This window comes from Falco rusticolus, chromosome 15 (assembly GCF_015220075.1).
Source record: "Falco rusticolus isolate bFalRus1 chromosome 15, bFalRus1.pri, whole genome shotgun sequence".
Taxonomy (NCBI): Eukaryota; Metazoa; Chordata; class Aves; order Falconiformes; family Falconidae; genus Falco; species Falco rusticolus.
Genome location: NC_051201.1, coordinates 19933644 through 19946857, shown reverse-complemented (window position 1 = coordinate 19946857; position 13214 = coordinate 19933644).

The window sequence follows — 13214 nt, the reverse complement described above, 5'->3', positions numbered from 1 at the left end:
ACCGAGTACTAGGAGGTGATCAGATGGTTTGAATTTCTCACGTTTGCAAAAATTAATAATCTTCTAACATTAAAGTCTTACCCAGCCTGAAACTTGCTGTGAAAATTCCATGGGTATACATCAGGAATTTATTACATGTACTGCTGTAGAATCATGCTGCATAAAGTGAATTCATGCTGTATTAATGGGATTGAAGGAGACTCTGAAGTATTTTTAGTTCATACATAGCCAATATACAAGAAGGATAAAAAAAGAACACAAAGAAAAAGTATCAGTCTTATTGTTGCCTGCTGACATCAAAAGTTTCCTGTAAGCATCATGGTAAAATAGTTATTACAGAGGTCTGGAATAAAGCAGTGGAACTTTGTGCATATTTAGAGGCAACTTGTAATTTAAAAAGTAACATAAGGGAAGTCACAGAGTTCCTTATTTGCAGGCAGAAACAGGGCAACTGCATTATACTAAAAAATATATATTTTTTTTTTCTGTAACAAAACCAACAGATCATTGTCTAGGAACAAGTAGAGCAAAAGTTAATAGACATTTTAAAGACAGTTAAGACTACAGCTCTGGAACTCTTAGGATCACTATTAACAGGATTAGAAAAAAGATTTGCATGCAGGACTTGGGTGAAAGGAATAAAAGAACCTGGAAGCTAACAGATGGCATGGAGACAACACAGGCACACAAATTCTTAAGAATCTGATCCATAATAAATATTTCAGAAGATTTATAAGTGGAATTAGCAAATACTAACAATGGTGAAGTTTTTCTTTGGTTGTATATGCTACAACTCTTGTATTACTTCCTTTTCTGCAAGTATCAGGAAAAGGAGAGAGTAAGGAAAAATTTAGATTGGATTGGAGTGGAAAAGGAAGTGAGAAATAAGTCATTTAAGGTTATTAAAAAGAAAATGACTTTAGTATGAAATTGAGAAGTTCAGCTGTGAAAATGGAATATACAAAGTGAACAGAGAGGGAAGTGAGAACTATTCTGTTGGAAGGCAGTTTCAGGTTTTTGGAAATTATTTCTTGTCAGAACAGTTCTTTATAAGAAGACTCCCCAGCTAGATCTCCACTGGTTGTTAACAGGTTAGAGAAAAAAATCCAATAAAACACAGTTTAGAGAGATATAACCCTGTACTCTGAGAGGGTGTCTTATGCTGCTTCTGTTAGCACTAGGAGTTGGGTGTGACCAGGACTATGATGGTGGCCACTAAGATTTCATAAACTTTACAACACTGTTTACAATACTAAGAAAATTCTTGCACTGATAGGTAGGGAGATAATAGAATCATATGCTATTTGATGCCTTGGTGTCTTCTTTCCTCTTAAATCAATTATTTTAAAAGTTTTGCTAATAGTTCTTAGTAAGGATTCATTTAAGTTTTAAACTAGATTCATTTCAGTTGAAAAAAGGTTCAGAATAGAAGAGAATTGTTTTTATGGAATGTGTGAAGTCAGTGATTTAAGTGATGGAATTAATGGAAAGGATGCTATAAAGTCTTTTAGTACAGGTTAAACAGTCACAACTCTTAACTTAGCAAGATTATACAGCTGCTACAGCTGCAAAATCCACTTATTCTTAATTTAATAGAAAGCAGCTACCTGAACATCCTGATTGTAAAGCTTGCACTCCAGTTTTGGCTGCAATTGTGTAAGTACTAACAGTGTCTACAACTAAGTACATTACTATTTCCATTGACTATTAACTAGAAAACAGTGCTAACTGTACTGAGATGTCTAGAAACATTAGTGTGTTGTAATTATGGATGTCCATATGTCCAGATGGTCTTAAATCAAAGGATAAGTAGTTTGGACTTAGTAGATTTAGTGAAAAATCTGACTTTTCATTTTTGTATAGCAGACCTATTCATAGTGTGGCATATTACATAAAAAAAGAAGGGCTAAATATTTCATTTTCAGATTTGAAGTATCATTTATGGCCTGTTACTAACCTGGTAGTGTCACCATTAAAGTGACAATAGGAAAACAGCTATGTGAAGTTCACTTCTAGTCATTGACACCTCATGCTATGGTAAGATGTGGCAGTGTAGGCAATCTCAAAACATGCTCCAGATTCCATGTCTTAACTGTACTACGTAACTTCAACAATTAATGTAATATTAACATTCACTGTGTAATTCCCTATTGAACTTGATGAGTAGTGTCAGAAACTTAAAAGTCATAGGCATTTTTTTTTACACGTTATAACTAATGATTTATGTTTGTGCTGTTAGACTTAAAAATATAGCCACAAACCAACCATTAGTCATGCTGTAGGAAGGAGTGTTATGTAGTTGAAATGAAGTGTTTAGCGGAGCAATTTTTGTACATGCTTGTTCTCTCCTGCCACCATGTGGCTCTTCTATTTTAAAAAGTTAGGCCTAAGTCACTGGAACAACCATGCAAGTACTTTGTTTATTGTTTCAGTTGTGAACCATATTTTAAGGTTCAGGTCACTGGGACAGAAAGGTACACAAAAAACCACAACAGTATGTTAAGTATCCAAGTTCTGTTCATTTCAGAGTGATCTAGTTGATTCTTTCCCTACTTTCCAGGAACCCAAGCCCACATTATTTAAAACATTGTGTAAATTAGGCAGGCTGAGAATTTGTGACAGAGGATAATTATCTCATGCCAATTTGAGAAAAGCCTATGCTGAAAACAACTTTTTTCTTCCTCCTGACAAGCATCAATAAGCGTGTTGAGCTAGACCCCCGATTCTTGAACTTACATAGCTCATGTCTCGTCCCAGGTGGTAGTATTGATTTCTACGCTCTTGGTAGTTTTGATGTGCTCTCAAAAAGTTTCAAGAGGTCTTGACTTCATTGTGGTAAAATTAGGAATAGTTTTTTGCAGTCTTGAAGGTGTCCATGATAAGAAAATCACGAAAGCTTTGTCTGTAAGATGAAAGGAGAAATGTTAAGAGTAAAGCAGAAAACAGTGATTTCATTCCAAATTCCCTTTTCTCTATGGCAATGTTTAGTTTCTGTATGTAATGCTTTTAGACTCTGTCTATGAACACGGCTTGTCTTAATCCTCTTACATTTGTCACGTTGACTAGCATTGTACTAATTGATTAATCCTACTTTTAAAAAGCCTACTTCTGAACAGAATCAGAAGAAACTGCTTTTGCTGAAGGACTACTCGTAGGCACTTCTAGGAAGAAGAGCTCAAGAACTGAAGGGTTCTACCCATCTTTCCGTAAATATCCATTCTACCCCAAGCCTTGCATTGTATATTACACTAAAACCCAGCCATTTCACATTACACACCTTATTGCTCTGTGGTGACTAAAGTAACATGAAAACTGAAGATTTGCTTTCTCTGTGCATTCACGTAGGGCTCCTGTTGTTTGTTGTTATGCAGTCAGGGCTGGTCCAGTTCTCAAGCCAAGGTGTCAGTGTGTACATCAGGGTCAGGATCAGGTCCGTCGAGAATAACCAGCATCAAATACAGCCCAGTGACCACCAAGCGGGACCACAGGGGTTAGTCAGGACTGAGGGCAAGCTGGGAAGTCAGTCCATAGGTCAGGGCTTGTATCAACAAGGTACATGGCCAAGCACCAGCATGGCTGTGGCAGAATTCAAAACAGGCACTCCAGCAGTTTGGCTCAAGCAGGGGCTGAACTCTGGGACCTATAGGCAGGGTCTGTGCCATGGAGACCCCAGGGGTAGCTAATCAGGGTCAGTAAGGGTTATTAGTGCACTTAGGGACCTGATAGCTTCTCATCACCAATGCAAACACTAAAGAACAGGATAATGCAAATTATTTGTGGAATAATGCCCACGCTATTTTATTATCACATGCCATTTTATGTAATGGCTTAAGTTGAGCAACTTTGTATAAAGAGGGGGAGCCTCAAATCAAAAATTACGTTGATTTTGCCTTTTAACATTTCACTTTTTCACTGGTATTTACATTCCTTGTAAATTTAATATTGCATCTGAAGAAGTTTAATGTAAGAACTTCGGAGTTTTTTTCCTACATCTAACCCTTTTTCTTTCCTTAACTTTTCAAGACTTACCAAGAGTGTTTGAAAAACAGCAAGATACTTCGCTTCCTCTGAGTTACAGAAAATTTAACTCCTAACTTTTCACCATTGGAAACACATGGAAATTCTATGGGCGAAAGAGCTAGGAAAGCGTACACTGTTCTGATCATAAAGATGTTATCACAAACTGCACTGAGAATTTCACCTGCTTTGGATCACTGAACTTTAACTGGAGTTAACCAGATGATTAAATAACCCAGTGTAACTGTCAGATTGGCCATGTGATACGATCTTTCATTTCATTCAGGTGAATGCCATTGGTTGAATGAAGTTAAATATTTAGCATCCAGAGCACAACAGCAAAAAAGCAAAAATGCTTGGTATGTGTTTGAAAACATAATGATGCATTTCCCAAGCATCAAATTCATATTGCATTAGCTATAAAATTCTTGTTTCCTTGTTTTTATATAAACTTTCGCACATAAATAGTTTTAGGCACACTGATAGTTTCACAGAGAAGTAGTGATGTTATTTTAATGTTTTAAATTACTGGTGTTATCCACATGCATTAAGCTACATCAAAGGGAATGAAACAGTTTAAGATCCCACAGAGCATTCTCCTGCCTTTTTTACCAGTAGGTGAGGGAGCTGCAAGAGATGAGCAGACCTCTAGCCCGAGCTGACCTGACAGCATGGTCTGGTTTACACTTTCCTCACACACACAGACATTGCTCCTTACATTAGGGGAGATAACACCCCTTTCTGTGCTTCAGCTGCTCTTGTAGTAGCTTAGTTCCTAAATCTTTATGGCAGCTTGGAAACACCATTTCTGAAGGAGGTGGGACCCTGCTACCCCAGGCCAGGGGTCACCCTCTGCCAGACCTCCAAGCGCTGCAGCAGTGCATTTGATTTCAGGGGTACTCGTTTCTAGCTCTTTTTCAGCACGTTGGAGTAGCATAGTGAGACAACGGCAAACAGATACACCTCCAAATTACTTTGCCATTACTTTTTGTATGCTGAGGAAATCCCTTCTCATTTTCTAAATTTACAGGCAAAATGAAATACACAGAGAGTGGCAGTGATAAGCTTAGGAATACTTTCATGCTTTCAGGCAATTACTTTTCACCTTAGCTGCTTTAGCCAAAACCACTTCCTTTTCTTTCTACTTCTTCCCCTTCCCACATGTAAAGTGGCTCACCATCATTCCTGTTTAAGAAGTGTGATGGTGTCTCTGTTGGCTGGTATAGGTTGTAACTGTGCCATGGAAACATGCCCCAGATCAGTATTTTTCTGTAAGGTGGACCACAAAAAAAAAAAGAAACCCAATTTGATTTGTCTGAATCAAAAGATAAATATTAGCTTCTTAAACTAGCAACTTCCCATATTTTGATTAATATTACAGTTTATTTAGTTTTTCAAAGAGCTGTATTATAGGAATAGAAATTACTGAAGTATCCAATGGCAGGAAAACCTAAGGATTTACCTTGTTTTCTATAACATCATGAACTGTTTTGAACAGTTAATTATCTATCTCTGAAATCTGTTGTTTAAACGCTAACTCTGGATGTGTAATTAATGATTACATGATAACAAATAAACCAATACAGCATTAAAATACTTTTTTTTTTTTTTTTTTAAGGAAGAAGGATTTTAACTTGCATAAAAACAGGCTCAGGAAATGGTAAATTGCCTCTTTGCAGTGGTTAACAGAACTGAAGAGATTCCATTCAATCAACAAGAAAATAGAGGGAAGCCATAGTAAGAAAGGCAGTGAAAGTAAAGAACTGTTTCTCTACTAAATTTATAACTGGCCTATGGAAACCAGGGCTGCAGGTGTTCATGGTAACACGTAGTGTTGCAGGAATTTTAAAACTATAATTTTATGACCAGTTATACAAGCTAAGGCAGTGATATGAAGTAACCCTATCTGCTGCCTGAGGATATAAACTGGGGGTCAGGAGGGCACTCCTTTTAATGCCCCAACATCACCTGTATCATGAAGAAGAATTCTGTTTGTGTTTTTTCTGAGTAGAATTCACATTCCTAAAATCTTCAAATGCTTGATGGTGCTGGACAAAGAGTTCAGTTTTGTGTATAATATAAAACATTTCCGTAGAAATTCCATCATTTCTCAAAATGTAAGCCAGAGGTAAGAACAGATTACAGCTGCTGCCACAATGACCTGCATGCAAGCAAAAACCCTCTGCACAGCTGACAGAGGCTGTTTGTGACACCAGTCTGTGCTATTATTACTCCCAGTTTACACAGAGGAAAATGGAAGGTGAAAGGAAGTACCCAAGGCTACACAAGTGTCAGGGTAAGAGTTAGAAAACTGTAATGATATATTACCATGGAGAAGTATAGGTCTAACGAAAGTGTCAACATACAGCACAGGTAATTATATTATTAAAAGAATTTGCTGACTTTTTCTAGAATTGGTATTTCAGGAAGGACATCTTAAACTAGTACGGAATTAAACTTAGTAGGCTTTTGCAAGTGGCTTCCTGGATTGAGAATAATGGAGAAATAATAACAGAGAAAGTTACATTAAAATGTTAAAATTAACATTTTCTCACAGTATAGTTAGAATGAACAAAGAGTTGTATATATAAAGTATATATTAAGTATATACATATATATTAAGTATATAAATAATTGTCTTTACAGGCAAAGCTTGCCACATCTTAATTAAAGAAGAAGTTTTAGCCTTTGATTGCCAAAGTCTCTAAGTAATTTTTAAACACAAGCAAGGAATATATAGTCACAAAGCAATTTTAGCAACTTTTATCTGGAAAAATAATTTTGCAGAAACTAAAAAACAACAAGTCTTCAGAGTGAACACCTACTCTTCAGGTATTTGATTTCAACATGTCTCAGAGGTCAGACTGGAATCCCAGGTTATTACTCCTCACATTTACAGGGTTCATACATAAGTAGTTGTTTAAGTCCATCACATATAACTCCTCCTTTTAGAAATGAGCCCAGAGGCTGCCTTAAGATGCCTTAGAGGCCCACAGAGCAAAAGGAGTGATTTTTATTCTGGTTTAAGGCTGGAACAAAAAAACCGTTGCAGACCCAGACTTGTAACACATTAGAAATATGCTCCAAAGCCTAGCATTTTTCACTGATAATAAAAGCTTTAATTTTTAAAATTACTAATATATTAAAGACCTCTCTTGTATCATCCCTGATTTTTACTTTCTGAAAGTATATTTTCTGGTATGCTGTGTCATGAATTGTTGTTTTAACATCAGACCTCTAAAATTATGTTTCAGACTGGTTGTGTATTTTCCATTTAGATGTAATGAGCGCAATAGTACAGGACAGATTTTTCATAGATGGGTTTAATTTTGAGCAATTTCTACTTCAGAGAAGCCAAAGAAGATGAAGGCTACATCTCTTATAAGACCATACAAAGTGGATTTCCTTCTCAGTCTACAATTATTAATTGTATTAATCTCATGTGTATTAATCTCAGGTATTACCTTAGTTTCAGGTATTTATCACGGACAGTTTTCTTCAGGAGTGTAAACATCATCTCCAAGTCTGACTGCCCATTATGAATCATTGCATTTAGAAAAAACAATCCAATGGAATCTAGTTTTGCTGATGTTTTGTTCATGCCTTCTCAGCTCTCCATTTTTCACCCTTTTGCTCAGTATGTTGAACTGGGCGGATGCTGCAAATGACACACAACTCTCACTTAGCTTTCAGTTCTATGTAACGTACCTATCTCATTGCCTCTGGCATTTATTTACTTTATAACCTCCAATATTTGCATATTCACTAGAATATGGAGAAGATGATACATATTTAGAAAAGATTTAATGAGCTAATGAATGGTCTCAATCAACACAAGGAACCAGTCAGTGGACAATAACAGTTTGTGTTTGTGTGCACACATCTGTATTCATGCATGTACATTGTTGTATACAGGGAGAGACTGCATATATAGTGTCATGTTTTTTCACAGGATAAACAGCTTTTTTTTACTAAAGTTATAAGTCAATCAAATGCATATGTTATAAAAGGAAGGAAAATCCCTAATTGTGCAAGGAATTTGTTCCTGCATAACTGTTGTGTGCGTTATTGTTCTCACTGACTTTAATGTGACCACTCCTAAGCTTAAAATTAAATATGTGCTGAATGTTCTGATTTTCAGAGGAACCACAGTATAAAAATCTTCCTAACCAGAAAGCTAGTTCCAAGGATTTTTTTCTTTTGGAAGAATTTTGTAAGATGTATTTACTCTGCCTGATGGTGTTTCTGATATCTACAACCGTGTCTTTGCATGTGTAGTCTATTGCCATGTGCATGTCTTTGAAATATGAGATGTATCTACTGTCTAAAAATATTTAAAAGCTGTAACTCCCAGAAAGAAATGATTTTGTATCTTAAGAAAGAAGGCCCCAGTGTGGTCACCTAGCCTGAAAATGTATCTATTGTACACAAGTTCCTGTTGGCTAGCAAAGTATCATAAAGTCCGCTTTTGTGTAGTAATAGCACAAAATAAACTAGAGAAAGAACAGGTTGCAGACAAGTTCTGCAGAGCATGTGATGTGCTACGTGTTCACACCCTAGCACACCCTGTAGTAGCTTGTTTGTACATCTGTACCTATAGGCAGTAGAATCCTTGTTTCACCTTTTGCTCAAATTTCATGTAATAGTTACAAGCAGCCAGGGTAGTAGAAATAGAAAAAAATTAGTATTATGTTGGCCAAATTTAGTGTGAATACCATACAAAGCCTTCCTGACTAAGGTATATCAAAGTATATATAAGGTATATCAAAGAAGCAGGGAAATTTTTAATATATAACCAAAGTCTCTATAAAAAAGAAAATGGTGAACACTACTGAGAAAGGAAAACTTGAAAATGCAGATTCTAATCTATTTGCATAATGTAAGAGTTTGAGGCTAAAAATAAAACCCAACAGGCGTAATGAGATTTGCAATAAAAAACACAAGTGTGCAAATCTAATGCTAGTTTCCTCTTGAAAGCATGTAATACTTCAAGTAATATAATAAAAAAGCAGTGCTGTGGAACAAAATGGCAAATGAGAGGTTGGCAGTTTAGGATGCTACTAATTCTACTTTACTCAAAGTTTGGGGGGCATGATTTGGTTAACATGAATAGAAAAGACATCAGAATCTGAAGGTATAAGTTTGAAAAGTATTTAAGAACACTAATAAACCCTCTTCTATGGGCAGAAATGATGGCAGTGTCACAGTTCTCACCATCTAACTTAAGGTATTGCACTAAGGTGGTTATGTTAAAAAACTGGGTCCCTATAAGCTCAGGGGATGTCTTAAATTAAATTAAAGGCTTGATGCTGCCAAGAAGGAATTCTTTCTTCCCTCCACCCTTCTGTAACCCTCTCTGCTCTTGGCTACGTGATCCCAATGCTTACCTTGAGCCACTTCTGGAACTCATCTGACTGCAGATTGTTCAATCTGATAAAACAGGAAAAAACTGCCCTTGCACACCTTCCAAAGGTGCACATTTTTGCCAGGTTAGTGAGTTTTGTTGCCTGACCTTGAAATCAATCAGATACAACTCCAGAGGCAATACAAGAAAGATGGGGGAGAAAAGAAAAAGAAGCCAGAAAGGACTGGATGCCCTCCTTCCAAGAACTGTTAATTTGGCTCAGCCACTTGTCACCCTCTGGACTTCTTGTTTAACCTGTAGGAAGAAGTCTCCTGGAGCAATTTAGAGGAGTACCTTATTCATCTGTCAACTATGTTAAAAAATAAGGAGATTACTTTCCCAATTAATTTTCTTAAACTAAAGGTTTAACTTTATGTGGTATAAATACCCCACCTTCATCTTCCATATTCCAATCCAGTCTCCAGAGCAATCTGGAAAACAGTCTATGGCCCTCAATTACTTTTTTCCATTGTTAATCTTTTCTGTTCGACATCTTTCTGGTGACATTTTCTCCTCTCAGTATTCCTTTTGTTTACATTTCCAAGTGCTGTGCTTTATTTATTTATTTTATTTTTTATTGAACTCATTCACTCAATATTTATTTTTTACTTCAGTGTCTGACTTCCATTTTTATTAACAATACATCTTTTGTTCTCATTATGACTCTTCTAGGTATATAATTGTATTTGCATTCTTCTCTAGTTGCTTTGCCTACACCTGTTTGAATTTTCTGCTGTGAATACTGTTTGCTGTTGGGCAACATAGTGCTCTCTACAATTGCTTACTTTCTGCATAACCTTTAATTTACAGTATTTTTCCAATTATATATTTTTTTCTATTTCAGTCCTTTTTTTTCCCAGCAAAAAAACCATAGGAAGTTGTAACTAAGCAAGACACCACTAGCAAATAGGAAAAAAGCCTCAGGAAAAGTAAGTGACAACACTTTTTATCTCATTTAACCCCTGTCAAATAGGCTGAGTCAGAGATTTGACTTTGTCCTGGTGTCATGGATCTACCCAAATATTTGGTTCAAAAGATGCTTCCATCAGCCTAGAGATTTGAATTTCTCCAGTTCTGTAGCATGTTACATCTGTAGCTCCATAAACAGATCTCCTCAAGCGAACAGCAGCCTGTCTTCGTGCCATAGATCACATAGCACAGGTGCCTTAGTTCAGATGATGTGGGAAAGTGCTGGGGCTGTAGGCTGGGGGGTTTGGGTTGGGGCTGTGACTGACAGGTGTCTGTCTGCCAGTGAGATGAGGGGAGAGCAGGGAAGCTGCAGCACTGGTCAGCAGCTGTGCAGAGGGCTGGCTGTATGGGAACAGGTGTTTGGAGGCAACTGTGTAAATCTCATTTTCAGTACATGAAGCTTAATAGGTTTTAAGATTACTTTTTTTAATATATATTTATTTATTACACATGTATAAGGTTTTTATATTCCTGTGTTTGCCTATCAGATAAGTATTCTTTCTGATTTTACAGACAGAAAATGTAGTAGATTAAGTAACCTCTTTAGGATTTTTTAGAACCATTGTAGGTAATTTGAAATAGAATCAAGACTTTCTGATTCTACAGCAGCTCTTTTCCCATTAGAATGTCTTTCTCATGTACATCATCATACTCCACTGATATTTTTGGTGTACTTGTTCCTTGTATCAACATGTTCTCTTTGTGTATCTCTCCTGACAGTTATATGTAATTTTTTAAACTTTTATTTTCTCCTACATCCATCTTCTTGTTTCTCCCTTATTTCCTTATCCACATCTTTCAGTCATTCAGGTCCCCCGATGAGAGGTTTTACAGCACCTTTTTCATATTGGTGCTAAAAGAAGGAAGCTCACAATCTAAAATATCAGAAGAGGGATCAAAAAGATGGGTTAGAGCTACTGTATCAATAAGGCATTAGTGCAAGTCCTGCTAAGCCTGTGTTTTGTAAAACTATATAATAAATTTTCCTTCTGTCATAGCTTGAATTTGCAAATGAGAACAGGCTCACATAGCATTTGACAACAGAGGCTATACTATGACACAGAACTGATTAATTCTGCTCAGCATTTTGTATGTCTATTTTCTTGCCTTTTGTCCTCATAAATGCATGACATCATGCATAAATTGAATAGCCTTTCTAACTACAAAACAAATATGTGAATCACCCTTTTAACACTCTGTAGCTACTACTGCAATAATAAAGGTTGTTATCTGTAAACTGTGTCTCAACCTATTGCTGTGTAGACCATAACATATGCTTTTGGAAAAGTTATGGAAGCTTTCATGTCTATTAACCCTGTACATCCCTGGCGTACTAAGATGGGAATTCCACAGAGTCTCCTAACAAGCTATTTATCAAGGTATTTTTCACATAGCAAACCATAAAGAGTTCTCTTCTCTTCTGGGCCAGTGTTTCCTGGGACAATGTTCTTAGGTAATGCTTCCATTGTTAATCATTAACATGGTAATGCTAAAAGAATTGTTTTGATCTATTAACATTTGGAAGAGTCTGAATTTGCTAACATGCTAGATTCTGCAGGTCTATACATTCCCCTGAAAATATTCAAAAATGGTGTACATTCACAGGATGAGGAGCAGCCCTTTCCCAGTGTGTATGTGTATGCTATGCACAGAAAATACATTAGAAATCAGGAATAAACTGAGTTTTGGCTTATAAAATTCAGGGATTGGTGATTTTCCTTTTTGTACAGGATAATATAGTATCAGATTATTTTATTATGGTGAAGCTTAGTTGATCTGATAGAGTTTGGTCTATTTCATTTCCTTTTGTGTTTTACAGATGACTGAATTTTTCCCTTGGGATATGGGGTGAGGACTGAAGTAAGCAGGCTTTGGTCCTTCAACTCCTTTCTCAAAGTAAGGCAGGTAAAATTTACAATATCTCACTAACCGCTGTAAGAAAAGAACAACTTTGCTTCTAAATTTAGCTGAAATTGGTATGGGTCTCAAAAAAAAAAAAAGTTAATTGTGCACAGCGCTACCACGAGTATAAATGTTAATTAGGCAACTTTGATTCTGGCACATGGATATTACTTAATACAACCACAGTATCAAACAGAAGAGACAGCGATAGCCAACTTTCTGTCTCATGTTCTTAATACCATGCACAGAGATTTATTTCCTTTAGTATGTTGCAGTAGCTGTAGTAAACTAATTTAATGGAAGAAACAAGAAACAACACAAAGCAACAAGTCTAGTGATTTGCATACCTAGTAGACTTCCTGAAGCTGGAAGTAAACAGTGTTTATGGTATCAAAATTCCCTGCATGCAATCTTCCTCTCAACTGTTAACTGGCAGTTTACTGTAAGCATCAAAGTAAAAACATGTCTTGAGGTTGGATTTTAAGTTGAGTACTAATTAATTTGAGCAGGGTTTTCTAGGTTTAAGGGATAGTGTGAAAGGCAGCTTTTGGCATAAATAAATAAACAAGCAGCAAAAACTGGCGTCGAGCTGGAAATGTTGGGATAGCAGGTGAAAACAACCATGGAGGACCAACCTGAGAGGCCTGTAAATGTAAGGGTGAGGTGAGGGCAAAAAAGAAAGATGTTAGCAGAACCTCTGACTGATTTTAACAGCATTTTTTTGAAAGATCTAAAATATAATATGGATATGACTAGTGTCAAAATTTGTTTTGCATGTATTCTGATTAGTTTTATGATTAGTCCATGACATTTTGATTAGTCCATGTATTTAATCATTTCATTTCCCAGATCTTGGATGACAGGCTTCCCTAGCACTTCCTACCTGTGAGAATATCCCAGCCTAATAGCCTGGGATATCAAG